Below are 20,322 nucleotides of genomic sequence, written 5' to 3'. Positions count from 1 at the left end.
CCGATCACTGCTGGCCACAGTGATCGGGCAATAAATAATAGAACAATTATAATATATATATATATATATATATATATATATATATGTGTGTGTGTATATATATATATATATATATGTGTGTGTGTGTATATGTATATATATATATAATATATATCGATCGAACATTATATATATATATATATATATATTTATATAATCGATGGATATCGCAGAGCCTCTGATTAGGGATGGCAACTGACCATCGATGGTCTGCAAACCATCGATGGTCTTACTGAAACCAAGTGGTTTGCCATTGCTGGTGGCCATCAATGTTGCACCATCGATGACAACCCTCAGTCGATGTTTAGGAAACATCGGCAGTTGTGGTGTACAGATCTCCTCGACCAATCGCAAAACAATTGATGGCTTCTAACGATGGTTGAACCATCGATGGTACAGCCATCAATGGCCATCACTACAGTATAATATAAAAATTGCTATTTTTATGGTATACTGTGTTTTTAAAAAAATATTTTTTTCAAATAAAATAGTGATGGATAAGTTTAAAATTATGTTCGTGACCTAATTCAATCATAAAAGAAACCGACAATTTTGGAGCGGTTTTTGGAAAAAATTCGTCAGTTAAGTGGTTAATAATGCTATTGCTCTATAGTTCTTAACATCTGAAAGATCTTTACTCGGTTTAGGGGTAGTAACTATTTGGGATTCCAAAAGTTCAACAAGGAGACAGTGTAGTTTAGTAGCTTTGTTAAAAAGGTTTACTAGGATAGGAGCTAGAACAGCAGAAAAAGAAGTATAAAAGGTGTTAATAAAACCATCGCGGCCTGGAGCTTTGCCCTTAGGGAGATTTTTAATAACATTCTCAACTTCCTCAAGAGTCCAAGGGGCATTTAGTGAGGATAAATCTTCCCTAGACAGAGATGGCACTTTCAAACTAGAATAGAAAGAGGAAATAGTATAGCTAGTGGGTTGTGGGGTTACAATGTCAGACGGTAAATCATAAAGAGCAGCATAATATTGTGCATAAAGGTTGGAAATATGTTGGGGATTAAATGTCTCTTGTTCTGGCCATCAATCAAGCATGGATTCTATTCCGTGCCCATTGGCCACGTAACCTGCGAGCTAACATTCTACCCGCTTTATTACCTGCTGTATAGAATTTATGCCTACTTTTAGTAAGGGCTGCCTGCATACGATCCATAAAGAGTTTCTGCAGCTTTGATCTAACCAATACGAGCTGCTTTTTTTAATTCCCTAGTGGGATGGCGATGATTTTGAGATTCCAATGTAACAAGTTGGGATTCTAAATCTTTCTATAAACATAGATATTGTTTCTTTAAACAAGCTCCCTGTTGAATGACCATACCCTGCATCACAGCTTTTAAGGCACACCAGTAGGTAAAAACAGAAGTGTCCTCAGGAGAATTAGTGTCTGTATATTGAGAAAGGGAGGCTAAAAGCGCCTGGACTACTTCAGGGGACTGAAGGAGGTGATCAGATAACCTCCATTGCCAAATTGGGGAGCCAGATGCAGATAGGTTCCATACCCATAATAAGGGGGCATGATCTGACCAAGTAATGGGTAGAATTTTTATAGTGTGAGTAAATGGAGGGTCCACTTATCAGCTAGAATAAGGTCTATACGCGAGTATGTGTTAAGAACATTAGAAAAGAAAGTATAATCTCGTACCTCAGGGCTTTCGGTCCGCAATACATCATATATATCTAATTCAGCAAGCAATTTTTTAAAGGCCGTTGACGGACACAAATCCCCAGGGCGTACACCAAATCCAGAAGCACCAGATCTATCAATACGAGGATCAGGGGCAATATTAAAATCTTCACATATCATAAGGGAACCTTTCTGAACTCTTTGAATCTCAATAAAGACCTCTCGCAAAAAAGAGACATGCCTGGAATTTGGAGCATATAGGGAAACCAAGGTGACCTGGGTATTGTGAAGAGTTCCCACTAGTATGAGATACCTCCCATTTTTGTCAGCAATTTTGTTAGAGATTGTGAAGTGGGAGTTAGCGTGAAATAAAATAGCAACTCAATTTCTTTTAAATGGCCCATTAGCTGTGTAGCAAACAGGGTATCTAGAATCTTTTAACATAGGGGGATTGAGGGCAGAGAAATGTGTTTCTTGTAAAGCAACCACATCAGCCTTATGGGCATAAAAAGTACTTAAAGCCAAATGTCATTTATTAGGGGAGTTTGACCCTTTTACATTCAATGAAAAAAGATTAACCATAAATAAAACTTATAGGATGAGGCATATAATTCACTAGCCAAAACCCACAGAGCAAAAATAAACTCCAGACAAAAAAATATATCACAAAAAGAAAAAAAGGGAAAAAATAAAAAAACAAACAACAACAACAACAAGGAAGGGGGAAGGACACCAGGGAAAAAGCAGGCAGAAGCATTTTCCACAAGGAATTAAATGTGGCAAAACTAAGAACATTGGGGCAGGCCGGAGGCAGGCCAACCCATACGACATTATTATAAAAAGCAATATAACTCAAGTTAACATATAAGAACCCAATAATAGGAGGACATATACATTGTTTGTGAGACTCACAATATAACAAACATCAGAAGCTTTGGAAGACCTCTTTCAGAAACCCTCAGTCCAAAGAGGGGGGGTCAGAGCAAAAATGCAAATATCCAAATACTGCACAGTCTTACCCAACCAACGACCACTCGGGCATTCGTAAGCTTGGACTTGGAGGAGGACGAAGGGGATGGAATGTTCCATTCCTCTAGTAATTTCAGTCCCGCTTCTAAAGAGGACACCACAACAGTCGAGCCATCTCGTCGTATAAGAAGTTTGACCAGGAATCCCCAGCGGTATGAAATAACGTTAGCACGAAGAGTTGAGGTGAGAGGATAGAAGGTGCTGCACTTGACAATGGTGGCTGCCGAGAAATCAGGGAACAATTGTAGGTTTCCAAGGATTCCAGAATCTGAGTCAGCCCTAGCTGCTTGGAGGATAGCCTTTTGACGTGATAAAAGTGGATACGCATTAAAGTATCTCTAGACGCAGAAGGAGGCAGGTTACGGGGTTTGGGAAGACAATGGATCCGATCTATGAGTAGGTCAGGCTCAGCTGAAGATGGTATGAGCTTCCGAAATAAAGACAAAGCAAAGTCTTGGAGATCTGAATTTGACACTGATTCCGGGATTCCCCGGATTTTAATATTATTGCAGCAGGATCGATCTTCCAAGTCCGCCAACTCTCTCAGTGCAGAAACCTCTGCCACAGTGGAATCATGAGCAGTAAGGAGAGCGTTATGAGAGGTCACAAGCTCCTCCATTTTTGTTTCAAGATGATCAGTCCTGTCCCCTAAATCAGTTAACTCCCGCTTAACATCTTGTAATGCAGACTGTATATCAGCCATGAGATCCACCCAAAAGGATTGGAGCATTTGTTGCATCATTTGAGCTGTCAGAGGAGTATCATCATCCATCGAACCTGGCTGGGTAACCTGAAGAGGCGAGCTAAGTGAGGGAGACGGAGCAGAAGATGATTTGCGAAGGTCGGCTGAACTCGTAGGAGAAGATTTGTTAGCGGCTGCAGATCCACGTGGCTGAAAGTGAATTGATTGAGTCAAATAAGAAAGCTTCTGCTGTTTTTTAAGAGCCATGGTCAGCCACAACAGCCAGTCTGACATTCAGAGATCAGTAGAACGAAGGTCAAAAAAAGCAGATAGCAGCTAAAGAGGGTTCATCAAAAAAATAGAAAATGTCGCATGGGTAGCCGAGAGGACGTTATTCACATCTCATTATCCGGGAGCACACATATAGCAGGTGACCAGGTTAGCACAATGGAGGGAGCAGCAGTCACTGTACTTATAAATCCACCATCCAGGAGCAACAAAAGGGGGACAAACAAGTATAGTCCCCAAAACCTTTATATGGTGAAGGCAGAAGGGAATGCAGCCTTGGGGATTTCAGGAGCACTCTGGCTCACAGGGAATAGTGAGCCACAGCACAGCTGCAGCCCTGCTCACTCCAAAATGGCTACTGCCTGGAGCCCGACTACGTTGGGCATGTAATGGGGACTCACCAACTGTGTCCTGGAGGAGTCCCCCAGACCCAGTTGCAGGATGGGGACAGCAGAGCGGAGGCAGGAGGACTGCGATTACGGCGGGACTAGCCACGGCGGATGATGCGGCGGGTCACGCGGCCAAATCAAGGCCCCGGCTCCAAGTGCCGGAGCAGGCCGAAGCGTAAAGCGGGTATCCAGAGGGTTGGGGACACCTGCATATGGTACCCACGGGCTGCGTTGACTGCAGGAGCTGCTCAGACACGGGCAGAGTGAGCCCAGGCAAGCCACACACCGGAGGGCAAGTCCTGTAGCAGGAGCTCCCAAGGGACACGGCCGCTCCCAGCAGCGTCCAGGCCACAACCCCTGGTTGACGTTTTTGTTTGCCTTTAACAGAAGACAGTGTATCATGAAAAGTTGGATGTAAGTTAATCAACATGAGTGCAGCTCTGTATTAGTCAGGCCTATCTTGTGCTAACTACTCCATGTGCAAAGAGGGGCACACTGGAAGTGCTAGTAAGTCATCACGCGCCTTATGTACCACAGGGTGAGGAAAAACAAATTCCCTGAGCACACTGCCATAAACTGTAGAATAGCAAACATGATTTTAAATAAAATGCAGAAGCCTTGGTTATAAATTTGCAAATAAGATAAACCACTTGGGCTGACTACTTAGAAGCACCATTAACTCTAAGGGCTCTATTTACTACAATCCGCATATTGAATGCGGATTGTAGTGTGATATTACCGAGTGAATTCGCATTGCGAATTCAGGCAATATCACAGAGATTTACTATAAATCCCTTGCAGGGACAGAGCTTGCGATAAAGCTCTGTCCCTGCGGATCCCATCCGCACTCTAGTCGCAGTATTTTCGGAAAAAATACTAAGAGCCCGCGCATGCGCCGGCCGACCACCGCTACTACCCCCCCACCGATGCTAAGCCCCTCCCCCCGTGCTCGCGGACCCCCCCTCCCCCCCCACGACCCCTCCTCCCTTCATTACACTTACCTGCACCTCCTGGCCTCCGGTGATCTTCTCCGGGCTTCCCGATCAGGTGATCTCCCATACTGCACTGGGGCCCGATCACCTGATGACCGGGCCCCAGTGTACTATGGGAGACCAGCTGACCGGAGAGGAGCCATCACCGGAGGCCCGATCACCGGTCCCTGGAGTCAGGTAAGTAAAAAAAAAAATGTTTTATTTTTTTTTCCTTTTTTTTACAGCAATCAGCTTGCGGTCTGCTTTGACCACATAGCTGATTACTGCTACCGGCTCCCGGCTCTGCTCTCCCCGTTAGAGCAGAGTGGGAGCCCGGTAACCGGGGGAGACCCTGGATAACGCCACCTCCAGGTGGCGTTATTATCACAGGGCCTCCCCCGGTATTTTTTTACAATTTATTTTTAGTAACTGTGGTCGGATCACATTTCCCATTACAATTATGGGAAATGCGATCTGCTTTACTAAAAATAAGTGATAATTAGGGGTTGGAGTAGAATTTTACTAATTCTACTCCAATTGCCCTATAGTAACTACAGGTGATACTAAAATAATGTGAAAAGGGTGTGAAAACACCCTTTTTCACTTTATTTTAGTAAAAATAATGTTAATAAATAGAGCCCCAAGAGGTATATATACTAAAGATGTTGCCCATAGCAACCAATCAGATTCTAGCTAATTTCTTCTAGAATCTGATTGGTTGCTATGGGGCAACAACACCACTTCTAAAAACCCGCACTTTAGTAAATATATCCCTAAATCAGGAGTTCTGAGCTACTACCCTCAAGTACCACTAATGCAGGGCTCGACAAATCCCGGTCGCCATGGCGACTAAGATTTTAGTCCTGGCGACAAAGTTTTCCAAGGGTCTCCCCCGCCGCCACACTCGGCCGCTGCAGGGAGGCTCCATGTGCTGAGATTTTACCAGCGGGCGCCCGACTCCCCGCAGCGGCAGCCGGAGCCCACTTCTGAGCTACGGCGTCTGGCTCCTCCCACGGGCACTATCGAAGAGACGTCATGGCATCTCTCCCATAGTTACGAGGAGCAGCGGACGCAGGATCCGGGCTTAGGCTAAGTATTCTGTTTTTTGGGGTTTTTTGTGTGTTCGCGCGGCACTATTACAGGGGACTTACTACTGGGGGCACTATTACAGGGGGCTTACTACTGGGGGCCATTTTACAAGGGGCTTATTACTGGGGGCACATTTACAAAGGGCTTACTGCTGGGGGCACTTTTACAAGGGGCAATTTTACAGGGGGCTTACTACTGGGGGCACTTTTACAGGGGACTTACTACTGGGGGCCCTTTTACAGGGGGCTTACTACTGGGGGCACTTTTACAAGGGGCAATTTTTCAGGGAGATTGCTACTGGGGTCACTTTTACAGGGGGCTTACTATTGGGGGCACTTTTACAGGGGGCTTACTACTGGGGGCACTTTTACAAGGGGCAATTTTACAGGGGGCTTGCTACTGGGGGCAATTTTACAGGGGGCTTGCTACTGGGGTCACTTTTACAGGGGGCTTACTTCTGGGGGCACTTTTACAGTGGGCTTACTACTAGGGGCAATTTTACAGGGGCACTACTACTGGGGGTTCTATTACAGGGGCCTTACTACTGGGTGCACTTTTACAGGGGGCATTACTATTGGGGGAAATTTTACTGGGGCATTACTATTGGGGACATTACTATTGGGGGCACTAATACAGGAAGCATTACTTTTGGGGGCACTATTACAGGGGCTGTTATGGGCATGTTGCAGAATCTGATGACCATTAAAGAGGCATGTGTGGTAATTTGATGGCATGTGGGGAGGTTGAGGGGCACTGAAAGGGCATGTGTGGTGGTCTATACAAGCTTACATATATTTTGGTAATGGACGATGGTCTGGCTCCTAAACTTTTAAGATGGCTCCTAGATTTTACAAAAATTTGTCGAGCCCTGCACTAGTGGATCATGTTTTGACGAGCTCTGTCTGTGGAAGCAGGTAGGATAATTACTGACCCAGCATAAATGACTTCACCTGTACATGATTAAAGACATCCACAAAACATGACCTGTTTGGGAGTACTTGAGGGTCAGGGTTGAGAACCCCTGTTCTAAATGACAAGTTTCTGTATTGAAGTGGTGCTCAATTTAAAATACACATTAATAATGAATTTGTCTTTTATATAGAGCACAACTTCAATGGAGTTTACCCAAAAGAACAGCCAATTTGGCCAAAAAGACCCATATATTGCTAATCATGGGCCTACAAAGTAACTTTTCTGCAAAACAAAAGCATTGTAAACCATTTTACAACCTAGGTACACTGCTTTGGTTGAAACCAGCAGCATGTGTTGCCCCACATTCCCTCGCTGCAATAGTGACACGTTGACCAGTTGTCACAGGGCTGTATTATCCCTGGTGCGCTGATGTTAATCCTTCATGACATTGGAATAGCAGCCATGCCCCAAATTCATAACCAGAGAATCCAAGACATCTAACATAAAGTTATCACTATGTGAAGCCTCCACTTTACCATTCACTCGGTCTCCATGCCATCCACAAGTTAAGTATCTCTCCTATCACAGTTCTAGAGGGCTAACAGAGCCTATAGACTTTAGCCCAGGGGTGGAGAACCTTTTTTCTGCCGAGGGCCATTTTTATATATATAACATTATTTGCGGGCCTGTTGCAGGCCACACCCCCTCCGTGTGACGTCGCACAAGGGCAGGGCCACAATCGCAGGTGATTACAGCAATGCCCGGAGCATCCTGAGGATGCTCCAGGGAGCTGTAAGGGCAACGGTGTAACAGTCTGAAGCGTCCCAAGGACGCTCCAGGCGGCCCTGCTTCATAGATTCTGGCTGCAGTGTGCCATTCCAGGCACCCTGCTAGCCAGATGAGGCTAGCAGAAAAAAGCTGAGGGCCAGACCAAATGATTCCACGGGCCTTATATAGCCCCATGGCCTGTTGTTCCCCATCCCTGCTTTAGCCCCTTCAGTCTCTATTACAGCACCTTGCGCACATGGGTTCCATATCAGAGACTGCCAGTTTATTACACAATTAGTTACATTAGAACAGTATAAATCTGATGCGGAGTTGGAAGTAAATATTGCATAATTAAAACCTGTATGGAAAAAAGTATATTTGCCTGTTCTACCTATCTTTAGCTGTGACTGCCAGATGTATATGCATGGCTTGCTATTAGCCCCACCAGTGCGCACTTACATTATACTAAGGGCAAAGACTGTTTCCAAACAGTTAATCTTCAGCTCTGTCCAGGTCTGTATAATGTCTCTGAACTTTGTCGCCAGGAAAATACCCATCAATATAACCTAGGTACAGATGTGCCCAGCTAGTTTGTTGTTCATGGCGTGCCATTCAGGGCTCTGTGTCGCACCATGGAACGTTACGCGATGGCTGGACTTGTGGCATACCATGGTATTCTTCAACAAAGGATACGCTACGGCATGTAATACAGACTTGTACACTATAGTGATTTCATGACTTGAGTAACTGGTAGTGGGCTCTGTTTGAGAGAGAGGTCTCTGTATTACAAACTGATTGTGCATTTAAAAGCACAAACTTGCGTCAATGTCTGCGCTGTGGTGGCTGCAATGGGTTCTCATGTAGCGCTATGCCATGGTGTATGGAAGATCATTGCACTGCGCATGCCAGTTGTCTATATTACATACTAACTGTGCGGTTCAATTTGCTCACTTGTTCCACTCTCTGCGCTGTCCCAGACTATAATACTATAGTGATTTCTCATGACTTCAGCAACTGGTACTGGGCTCTGTTTGAGAGAGAGCTCTCTGTATTACAAACTGACTGTGCATTTAAAGTGCAAACTTGCGTCAAAGTCTGCACGTTTGGCGCTGTGGTGGCTGTCAGCCAGCTCTGAGGGGTTACAATTGGGATCTCTGGCGCATGCCCAGTGGAGGGGTTGCAATGGGATTTCTGGCGCATGCCCAGTGGAGTCAAGCCATATAGTACGCCATGTAGCGCTACAGTATGCCATGGCGTATGGAAGATCACAGCACTGTGCATGTCCAGTGAGTCAGGAGTTAAACGCAGTGAAAGTGTGATGTCTGTATTATAGTACATACTTTACAGCGCAAACTTGCGTCAATGTCGGCGCTGTCCCAAACTAGGACACTATAGTGATTTCTCATGATCAGTAACTGGTAGTGGGCTCTGTTTGAGAGAGAGGTCTCTGCATTACAAACTGACTGTGTGTTTAAAGCACAAACTTGCGTCAATGTCTGCACGGTTGGCGCTGTGGTGGCTGTCAGCCAGCTCTGAGGGGTTACAAATTGGATCTCCTGATGCGACGGAGCCGAGGCGCATCCCTGTGCAGCAAGTCGGACCACCGCCTTTGGAGGGCCCTGATGGTCCGGCGGCGCCCATATTTCTCATAAATGGCCCTTCTCGCTCTCCTATAAGCGAGCTCTGTCTTTTGATTTGTGGAGAATGCTTGGGCTCTCCACTTCACCAAGAGAAAGAGCTCGCCTAGAGAAAACTTCCTCTCTTTTCTCGTCGCCATCTTAAACAAACATGTACAGTACGACGCACGATGCTCATTCATTACACACAGGTGCGTCACGCGTTATGGCAGGTGTCTGTGGTGTTGTGGTTAGAACGCAAAGCTGTGTGGGCATCCCGGGATCGAAGCCTGGAAGGCTACAATTTGTCAGTTTTTTACTATTTTTATTTTTGATTAAATCTTCACAACACGATTACACAGAAATCACTTGGTGTTGTGTGAATTCTGTCATTTATACCAACACATACAGGTATCAATGCACAAACAGCATTGAATAAATATAGAGCAATTGAAGTTCAATGTTATTAAGTAAGTTTACTCCAGGACAGTAGACTCTCCTCAACTTCCCACCATCTGCCATTTCTACTGTATGCTACTCTATGCCACCCAGCTGTATTTTATATGAAACCACAATGCACTAGACATTGTATTGTTTGTATTGTACAAAATGCAGCGACATACAGGTAAGGGCAGACCTTGAGTTGACTGCTTACAGTAAATGGATTAACAGAGCGTCCTTTATTATGGTAATGAGAGGCTCTTGCTTGCTTTGGGGGAAGGGACCTGATGCACTGTATGTGACTCCCGACCCACTGGGCATGCGCATTACTACTGTATAAGCCTCCTTACGCCACAGCTATGGAGCGGCTCCACTGGGCATGAACAAATTTGTAACCCCTCAGAGCTGCCTGACAGCCACCACAGAGCCAGTTACTGGTCATGAGAAATCACTATAGTGTCCTAGCCTGGGACAGCGCTGACATTGATGCAAGTTTGCGCTTTAAATGCACAGTCAGTATGTACTGTAATACAGACATCCCAAGTTTGCACTTTAAACGCACAGTCAGTTTGTAATACAGAGAGCTCTCTCTCAAACAGAGCCCACTCACTACCAGTTTCTGATGTCATGAAATCACTATAGTGTCCAAGTCTGGGACAGTGCAGAGAGTGGCACAGGTGTGCAAATTCAACCACACAGTCAGTTTTTAATATACAGTATAGACACATTCATAGTGGCACACTAGTTGTCCTAGCAGATGGGGGATCCTTGGAAATGGTCACCATTTGTAGCCTTTTCAGGATACAAGGGCAGAACTGACTCCTTACAGTAAATGGCTAACAGTGTCCTTTATTATGGTAATGAAAGTCTCTTGTTTGCTTTGGGGGAAGGGACCTGATGCACTGTGTGTGACTCCCAAACCACTGGGCATGCGCCAGAAATCCCATTGCAACCCCTCCACTGGGCATGCACCAGAGATCCAATTTGTAACCCCTCAGAGCTGGCTGACATCCACCACAGCGCCAACCATGCAGACATTGACACAAGTTTGCGCTTTAAATGCACAGTCAGTTTGTAATGCAGAGACCTCTCTCTCAAACAAAGCCCACTACCAGTTACTGGTCATGAGAAATCACTACAGTGTCCAAGTCTGGGACAGTGCCGACATTGACACAATTTTGCGCTTTCAACAAACAGTCAGTATGTACTTTAATACAGACATCCCACTTTCGCTGTGTTTAACTCCTGACACACTAGGCATGCGCAGTAGAAATAGACTCTAAATGCCATACTGTAGCATGACTAGCTTTGTGCTACGTGGGTACTGAATTGGAGCGCCATACACCCCTTTCTTGAGCACACAGTGGCATAAAGTAGCATAGAAATGCCAGGTGGTGGGAAGTTGTGGATAATGTATTCAATACTGAAAAAAAAAATCTATATTTTCAAGGTCTCGAACCCACGGTACAAGAAGATGGGAGAAGCAGTGAGACTAGGCATTAGCCCCCTAGGCCACACGCCTCATCCCATTACTACAGTAGTTCCTAAAGTAATTAAATCACTACAATGTCTAAGTCTGGGACAGTGCCGACAGTACTTACATTGGCGCAAGTGTGCAATTTCAGCCACACAGTCAGTGTGTAATACAGAGTTTAATGATTTCAAACTTTATTAGACATTCTTCTACAGCTTTATTAGACATTCCTGATTCCATGTGGAAAACGCTGTAATACTGTATAGTGTACCAAATCGCCGCTTCTGTCAGCCAATCATGGGGCGGTGATACAGAACATGCATTGGAAATCAGACGCATGCACTGTGTAGTTTAGGAAAAGTGACACCTGGTGGACAAAAAGTTGTATTACACATTATGACTTTTTTCCAGGACTACGCTACTCTACATTCCGAAACTTTCTGTGTGGCACGACTCATGGCGTGGTGTGTGGCGCACCATCTGTATGTTGCTTTGGTTGTAAGTGCATACAACACTATGTACTGTATAAAAGATACGCTCTGCAAACAGGTGTTCAGCTCTGCACCAGATCCAATAAAAAATAAGTACACTGCAAACACCATGTAATAAAAGTACAGCATACTGACACACATATTAAACAGCAAGAGTTTTGTGGTGACTAAGGCCCCATATATTAGTGATCGCTATTGCAATGTGATCTGGACATAACATTACCGCCCATAATCGCATTGCAATATGCAATAATAGTGCCCGGATGTATCACGCGGGACATACAGGCACAGGGCTCTGAAAGGACCCATCCCTGCGATGTCCCCGAAGAGCTGCCGGGGCTGCTGCGCATGTGCAGTCATGCTGACATTGCACAGCCGACATTGGCGGGGAGGGTTCCTATGGGCTACACCGGCTAATTATGCACGGTGTAACCCATAGGCTACTGCGGGTCTTTTTCGCCGGGTCTGATGCATGGTGCCATATTCAATTAGGCTGCGATAAGCTCTTTTCGCCAATGACGTAATTTTCGCGGATTCCACTTATCACCGTATTCAATTTGTCCAACTTTTCGACGGTGCGAAAAGTTAATGCATCAGACCTGGCGAAAAAGTATCACCTATGAATAGGTGGCGAGAAAAAGTGCAGAATTGGGATTTTGGGGTACAAACTTCTACATACCACCCTGCACCCCTTGGACAGTACCCCAAAGGTAATCTGTGTCAATTTTTTTGTTTAGAAAAGTACCTTTGGCACCCCAGAAAAGTAATTTCGATTTGGGGGCGGAAAAAAACAAAGTTGGGGGACAAACTTTAAAACTAGCGAAATACACTCAGAGGGGGTCCCCAAGTATGCCCCAGTTTTTTTTTTATTGCAAGTAGTTGCTGCAGGTGGATTTTACAAATTTTTTTAAATTTCATATTAGCAACTTTAAAATATACTTGCACCCATTTTCAAGTACCCCAAATTTGATGGGACTGCTTATTTTGGAAAAAAAACTTCCTAAATGCTATTCTTCACCACCTTCTTAAAAAATTCTTCACCACCTTCTAAAAATGTGAAACAGCACCTATTGAGACCGTTTAAAGACCCCACATACCTTTAGCAGGGCTATTCGGGGGTACCCATAGCGATACCCCATGTCAAAGCAACTTTTGGGGGGTGACAGGCTGATTTCCCCAAAAATGACAGGACTGTTTGACGATTTTGTTTTCGTTGGGTCCCGTTTTTGCCAATTTGGAATTGAATACGGGGATAACCGTGGGCGTGCGCGATGCTTTTTCATACCCAAGACCTCCGATGTCAGCAAAAAGTCTGGCAACGGAATTTTCACTCCTAATTGAATATGGGCCATTGACTTTTTGCACTGACAAAAAGTCGGACAAATTGAACACGGGGATAAGTGGAATTGGCGAAATTGATATCAGCGAAAACGCAGAAAACGTCTTTTTGCAGCCTCATTGAATATGGCCCTTAATCTTGTGAAGGTGGAGGAATGGACTGCCAGCTAGTTTAACACCTGGGGAGAAATTTACTAGAGGTAGTGATTTGAACCCATTGCTGGTGGCCTTGACCTAACTGCATCCATCAGACACTGTTCCTGATTGACAGGCTGTGTAAGACATGGTCAGGCACCTGGCCATAAACACACTTAATCCAGGGGTATCCTCCATTGATTTGCTTTGTGGGGCAACCCATATTATCCATACACACTTTGTGCATGTCATTCACGATAGTGCAAACGAGCAAAATAAAAAAATACATTATCATTGTCACATACAGATTTTATTATGGAAACCTATGTGTAGAATACTGCTTGTTGCAGATTTCAAAAAGTGGTTGGATGCCAAAGCAAGAACCACAAAGCACTTGTTAGTGGTACTTAGAATAAAAAAGCACACACATTTGCTTTTACTTCACATTCTTGCACTTTCAATAAAAACACTTGTTTTGTCCATTTTTGATAGATTTTCTTTGCTTTGTTTTTTTATTGCACAATCTTCTGAAAATAACAAGGTATAATGTATGTGGTTACTGCATAACAAATTACTGATTTAGGTGCTGGAATGTTATCAGGCAAAAAAGTGACAAAATAGGCTCAGCCCAGTGGGGAGAATATTCTCAGTGGCAGGGTTAAAACATAAGAAGAGTTCTTTTATTGACATCTGTACAAGACAATGGCATGCTGGATTTGGTAATAAAGTGATGTAAATACCGTCAGGACTTGAGTAAATGAATAGATCCTTCATATAGAATTTACAGTTTAAGTAGAGAGGAATATGAACCTTTTTGACTAATTCAAATGTAACTTTTATTGTTCATTATAAAAATGAGTAAACAACTTTAAAAAAAATATATAGTGAAATATATAAAAGATAAAGTGAATAAATGTTAAAAATAAGTGAATATACAATAAAATTAAGCAAAACGCTCACTTGTGACACCTTATTTATGCCTCCGATTAGTTATTATATATTCCATATTCCCACTGATGTATGTGTATGGATATGTGGTCACTTATAATGTGAGATGTTACATTGTAGGACCTTATGTTACAACATTAACTGTATATTCCTGCTATTAGATGTTTGTATGTATGTGGGTCCTGCTGTTTTTCTTAGTTTATGTTGCTTTTGTTGTAATTAGTCTTCCCGCTAGGCCAGGGGTCAGGGAACTTTTTTACCTTATACCCCAAAATATATTTAGATACGCCGACGTTACCCCCTTGATTTGAAAGGAAGGAAATACTATAGTAGTGCCCCCATATAATGCCCCTGTAGTAGTGCCCCCATAGTTATGCCCCTGGAGTAGTGCCCCCATAGTTATGCCCCTGTAGCGGTGCCCCTGTAGTAGTGCCCCCATAGTTATGCCCCTGGAGTAGTGCCCCCATAGTTATGCCCCTGTAGCGGTGCCCCTGTAGCAGTGCCCCCATAGTTATGCCCCTGTAGTGCCGCTTGTACAAAAACAAAAAAACCCACTTACCTTAATCCCCGCTCCTGCATCCGCGCCGTCCTGTCTGCCCGGCTGCTCCTCGGAACTATGACGTCTCTCCCATAGTACACATGAAAAGATCCAGAAGCTGGAGTTCAGAAGAGAACTCCAGCCTCTGGCTAACGCGGCGCTGCAGGGAAGGAGCCGGGCACCTGCTGGTAATAACATCACAGCAGGCGTCCGGCTTAGAGCCTCCCTGCGGCGCCGGGCTGGAGGTCACAGACGCCGGATGTAGCGGGTGCGCCGCTGCACCTGGCGCCAGTGACCTCCATTCCTGGGAGTAATGGATGGACAGCCGGGCATGCAATGATTCATATGCATGCCCGGCTGTCTGTCCATTACCCCCAGGAATTTCAGTTTTACCCCAAATGGGGCAATTTACCCCTGTTCCCCGACCACTGCGCTAGGCTGTTTTAGCAGGGTGCCGCTCCCTGCTCAATTTTAAAATGGGAAAATGCGCCGTGCCCTACCTGCCGGCGCCCTGCTGAAACAGCCTGCCGGGTGCCGGCTGGGATCAGCAGTGTCACACTGTAGCAGCCAGCACTGGGATCAAGTGTTTGATTCCAGTGATGGAAGTCCTGAATTCCAGTGAGATGTGTACCCAGTGGGACACATCAGTGGCCGGCACAGGGACAGTGTGTCTGTTCCGAGCGCTGTTTGAGGAGCAGCGGTGGGTGAAATTTGGTGCTGGCCATGACTTGGGTGCAGCTCGTGGACCGGCGGCCATTGAAAAGCGGCTGCAGTTTGAATTTGGCACCGGCCGCAAGCCAATCAAGGTTCGTGTACGGCTTCCAATAGAAAGATGCCATGACAAGCCAATCGTCAGACTCCCGCAGGGCGGAAGAACTAGTTCGGCAGTGGCGGGTAAAGGAGAAGGACGCCGTGAGAAGAGCTAGAAGACGCCAGACTCAAGAGAGAAAAGCTCCAGTGATGTCACCTCTGGCCAGGATGGACTGGCAAAAGAATGTGGCTGTGGACCCGAGAGTGCTGCAGTGGTGGGGAAGTAAAAGAGCTAATGAAGCACCCACTGCAGCCTCTCCCACCAGACTGGTAAGCCCTCTATGTGGCCTTCCCATCATTAACCTCTCCCTAGAACTCCAGGTTGTCAGGCACTAGGCCCTTGGGGGTAATCAGACCTTAGGCCTGTGGCAATAATAGGCGGGCATTAGGCTCGTGCTCCTGAGGCTGGAAGTGACCCTGGGCAATAGGCCCAGGTCATATAAATGGGTGGGTACAGTTTTTCAACTTGACCTGGGCGCCAAAACTTCTATTTATGCCCCTGCCCCAAAGAAACCTATGGGGACTGCTATTGCGATCGGAAAGATAACTGCAGATACCTCTGATATCTTCTGCTGTACACCTTTAACAAATCCAGGGGATGACGATATCCATTTTATGGAGATTTACTGCAAAATTTGTTTAATATATATGCCTATATGGATGGTGAGAACTAATATAAAAAACATACAATGGAGTTAGAACCTGGCAAGCCCTATCTGAATATGGGCTCTAGTTCTAACAATCTGGAATAAATCGTTATGGGTGAAATGGACCCTTGTACTCACTAGTGAGCTGTATAGGAAAGGGTGTCATATACATATAGGTGAAATAGACCCTTTTAAGCTGGGTACACACCTCAGCAATGTGCTGAACCAGAGGCGCAGTGATGTGATGTAACAATGTATTACATCACTGTACACACTGCACAATCTATGATGATGTGATACAGGTTGAGTCTCCCATATCCAAATATTCAGAAATATGGAATATTCCGAAATACGGATTTTTTTTGGCATGACTGAGATAACGAAACCTTGGATTTTTGATGGTTTAATGTACACAAACTTTGTCTAAGGCACAAATTATTAAAAATATTGTATAAAATTACCTTCAGGCTGTGTGTATAGGGTGTATATGAAACATAAATGAATTTTATGCATATACACAAACTTTGTTTGAGCAACAAAATTATTGAAATTATTATATAAAATTACCTGCAGGCTGTGTGTATAAGGTGTATATAACACATGAATGCATTCTGTGTGTATATTGGGGTCCCATTCCCAAGATATTTCATTATGATATGCAAATATTCCAAAATACGGAATATTCCGTTATCCAAAATACCAGTGGTTCCAAGCATTTTGGATATGGGAGACTCAACCTGTATATTGTAACATGCTTAATGTAACTACACTGCGTCATCCATTACATCGTCCCATCTGATGTGCAGTGGATTTGGGGGTACACACTATATGATGGTTGTTGCGATCCATCGCGGATTGCAAGATCGGCCAATATATATTGTATAGTGTGCACCCAGCTTTACTCACTAGTTCTGAGCTGTATCACTAAGGGATCTAACAAGAGGAAATTTAGAGAAGTAATGATAGTACAATAAGGACCAACTGGGGTGATAACTTCTTCATACCAGTCACAAGGGTCAAATAAGAAACAATACGATGGACATAAAAATCCTCTAAAATATAGCACTTTTTTTAAACAAAAAAAGACATAAAAAAATAACTTTTACATATAAAATAGCATAGAACAGTATACATTATTTAAAAAAAAAATCATAAAATAATATATAATATTCTCACTTCTCCAATAAAGCCTTTAAAAAAAAAATTATACTACATTATCTATAGGATCTTGATCACTACGTTTCTATCACAGTTGAACTTCAGTTCCCCAGATTCTTCTGACTGGGTCATCACTTTAAATCAGCTTTCTCCCATGTGTCCTGTCCATATCTCTAAGAACTTTCACCGAGATGCTAGTGGTTGTCATCGAATAGGGAGTTGCAGTATGGCTTTATCTGGATAACATTGTGACTGGAAAGTAAGAAAGAGTATGTCGTCCAAGATAGGGAAGTTAAGGCAATAAAGGAGCAAATTTGGACCATCTCTGTAATAATAACGCTCCTCAACATACAGCATCTAAAGTACCAGCTTCAGGGTCGGTAACTGATTTTGTTACAGGACTGTCTCACAACGAGTTTTATCATACACAACGAGTATGTACACCATGATCCTATGTGGAGGTGAGATATGATGCAGTTAACATAATGAATATGAAACCGACGGCTTAATTTTATTAGATAGTGGTGATTAAATCTGATTGTAACCTAGCAAGCGGAGCTGACTAGCCGCAATACACCACACTGAAAATCTGGGTCAGCGGCCACTATGTCGTGAGGATTACATACATGTTCCCATTTTGTATCTAAAATATTTACACCATGCTGACTGAGATGAATGAAAACGCTAGATGTGTATGAACAATATGAAGCTGACAGCTGTCTACTAAACTGTGAAGATCACGGAGCTGACAACCGCGATATACCACACTTAAAATCAAAGCCAGTAGCCACTGTGATAGCCACTAGGATAAAAGGATTATATAAATATCCCTATCACGTAGGTAAATGAACAACCTCATGCTGACTGAGATCGCCGGGGGCTATGGCTATGCATAAATAACATGAAGCACACGATTATGTACTTAAACTGTGATGATTAAATTTGACCATAGCGGAACAGCAAAAATAATAGAGCTGATAGCCGTAATATATTACACTGACACTACTATGATAACTAGCCTTTTCAAAAGCGGCAGAATTGAATAGTTTGTAATAATAGGAAGCTGACTGCCTTCATTGGATATATAACAATGATCAGGGCGTGTGACATACTGGCATTATAGGTTAGTGAGCTAACAAACTTCCTTCCATCGTATTAAATCGATATAAATTGCAAAGTAAACTTATCTGTGATGAAAGTGAATGGTTATTGCTTTATAAAGTTAAGACATGTCAACAGCGTATACCCGTAGGCTCACTTTAATTAATGAAGACTGTAAGTTTCATGCTGATGAATATCTATATCAATAAACGGCTATGTGTAAACCAGTATACATCTTATGAGCATAATAATCCTGGACATGGTATATAACAATTAGCCACAGTCTATTTATGAAAACAGTTCAGCTAGAAAACATATCCTAGCTGTCAATAATTGATAAAAAGGTGACATATATTCTGAGAAATAGAAACAAAATTGTAGAAAAAAACAGATACATTTGGACTGTGGAAAATTATTAATTTCTAATACAAGACAACTATACACAACGCCACCGTAACTCATAACATTCAGGAGTACATAATCAGGGAGATATGAATGATCATTTACTAAATATTATAAGATAAGGAAAACACTGGTAATATCTCAGTATTTCTATAACCGGAACACAGCGGATTAGTTTTTAATTTTCACACACTTATTTTCTATATTTATATAGATATCATTATGCATAAAGTTTTTTAATATTTCATTTGGAGCTCCTTTTTGTCTCATACAGTTATACATTTTATTTTAATAAATATTATTAAAAGCTATATGTTATATACTTGGTCCATAGTGCACTGCCAGATAGACTTCTTCTTTCTTATTGTTAGAGTTTTGAAACTCGTTGCATTTTGTAAATGGTGCTCAAGCTCAAGCCAATCAGCTCCCAACTGTCATTTTTCTTTTTTTTCTATAATCTGTTTTCACTGAAAAAGTCAAAGCGTAAAAAACTTACATACAATTAGAGTGTATGATACACCCACAGATACCATTTATAATAAAAAAGGAGCAATTCTTATTAATCAGGGTGAAAACCAAGCAATTGTATTAGACATATAATCAATATTGACAATTATATAGTAAGTATAGTATAAAAAGAAGAGCAATAGAGATGACAAAGAAGTAAGGAGAAGAGGAAGGGGGGAAGAATGGGGATGGGAACCTCCTAGGTATGTAATATAAATGCTGGCATATGTTATATCACATGAATAAAACGGGAACCGACATATAGGTTTTGTAAGCATCTGAGGACTTGTAGTATATCCAGGAAAACCACATACTAACGAACTCAGAGGATCTGTCCGAGGAAAATAATAAAATATCCTCCATAACCATGAAATAATCAAGCTTAGAGAGCCAATCCCTACGTGTAGGCAGAACAGAGGATCTCCACAGAGCTGGAATAGCCGAACGGGCAGCATTGCGAAGATGGTGTAGTAGGGACTTTTTGTATTTAGTACCGGTATCATGATATGACCAGAAGGCAGGGTCTACGGGTACTGCAGAGTTTACAATTTTTCTGGGACATGGTGATGACATCTTTCCAGAAATCAGCTAAATGAGTACAATCACACCAAGTATGGAATAGGGTACCTACAGCTGAATGACAGTGCCAGCATTTATTAGATACAGAGGGAAATATAGCATGGAGGAGAGAGGGTTGTGTGTACCAACGCATCAGGACCTTGTATTGTGTGTTTTTTACCTGTATGCAGATAGAACTAGAGTGTGTCTTCAGAATAATGTTGTCCCATTCCTTCTTTGATAAAGATAGGCCCAGGTCCTTCTCCCAAGCTGAGGCGTATGCCAAGATGGAAGTGAATAAGCGATTTAGCAATAATTTGTAAAGAGTAGATACTGTGTGTGTTGGGGGATGGGGGAA

Source organism: Taudactylus pleione, unplaced genomic scaffold (assembly GCF_031769625.1).
Source record: "Taudactylus pleione unplaced genomic scaffold, aTauple2 ptg000136l, whole genome shotgun sequence".
Classification (NCBI taxonomy): domain Eukaryota; kingdom Metazoa; phylum Chordata; class Amphibia; order Anura; family Myobatrachidae; genus Taudactylus; species Taudactylus pleione.
Note: the sequence above shows the minus strand (reverse complement) of the source record.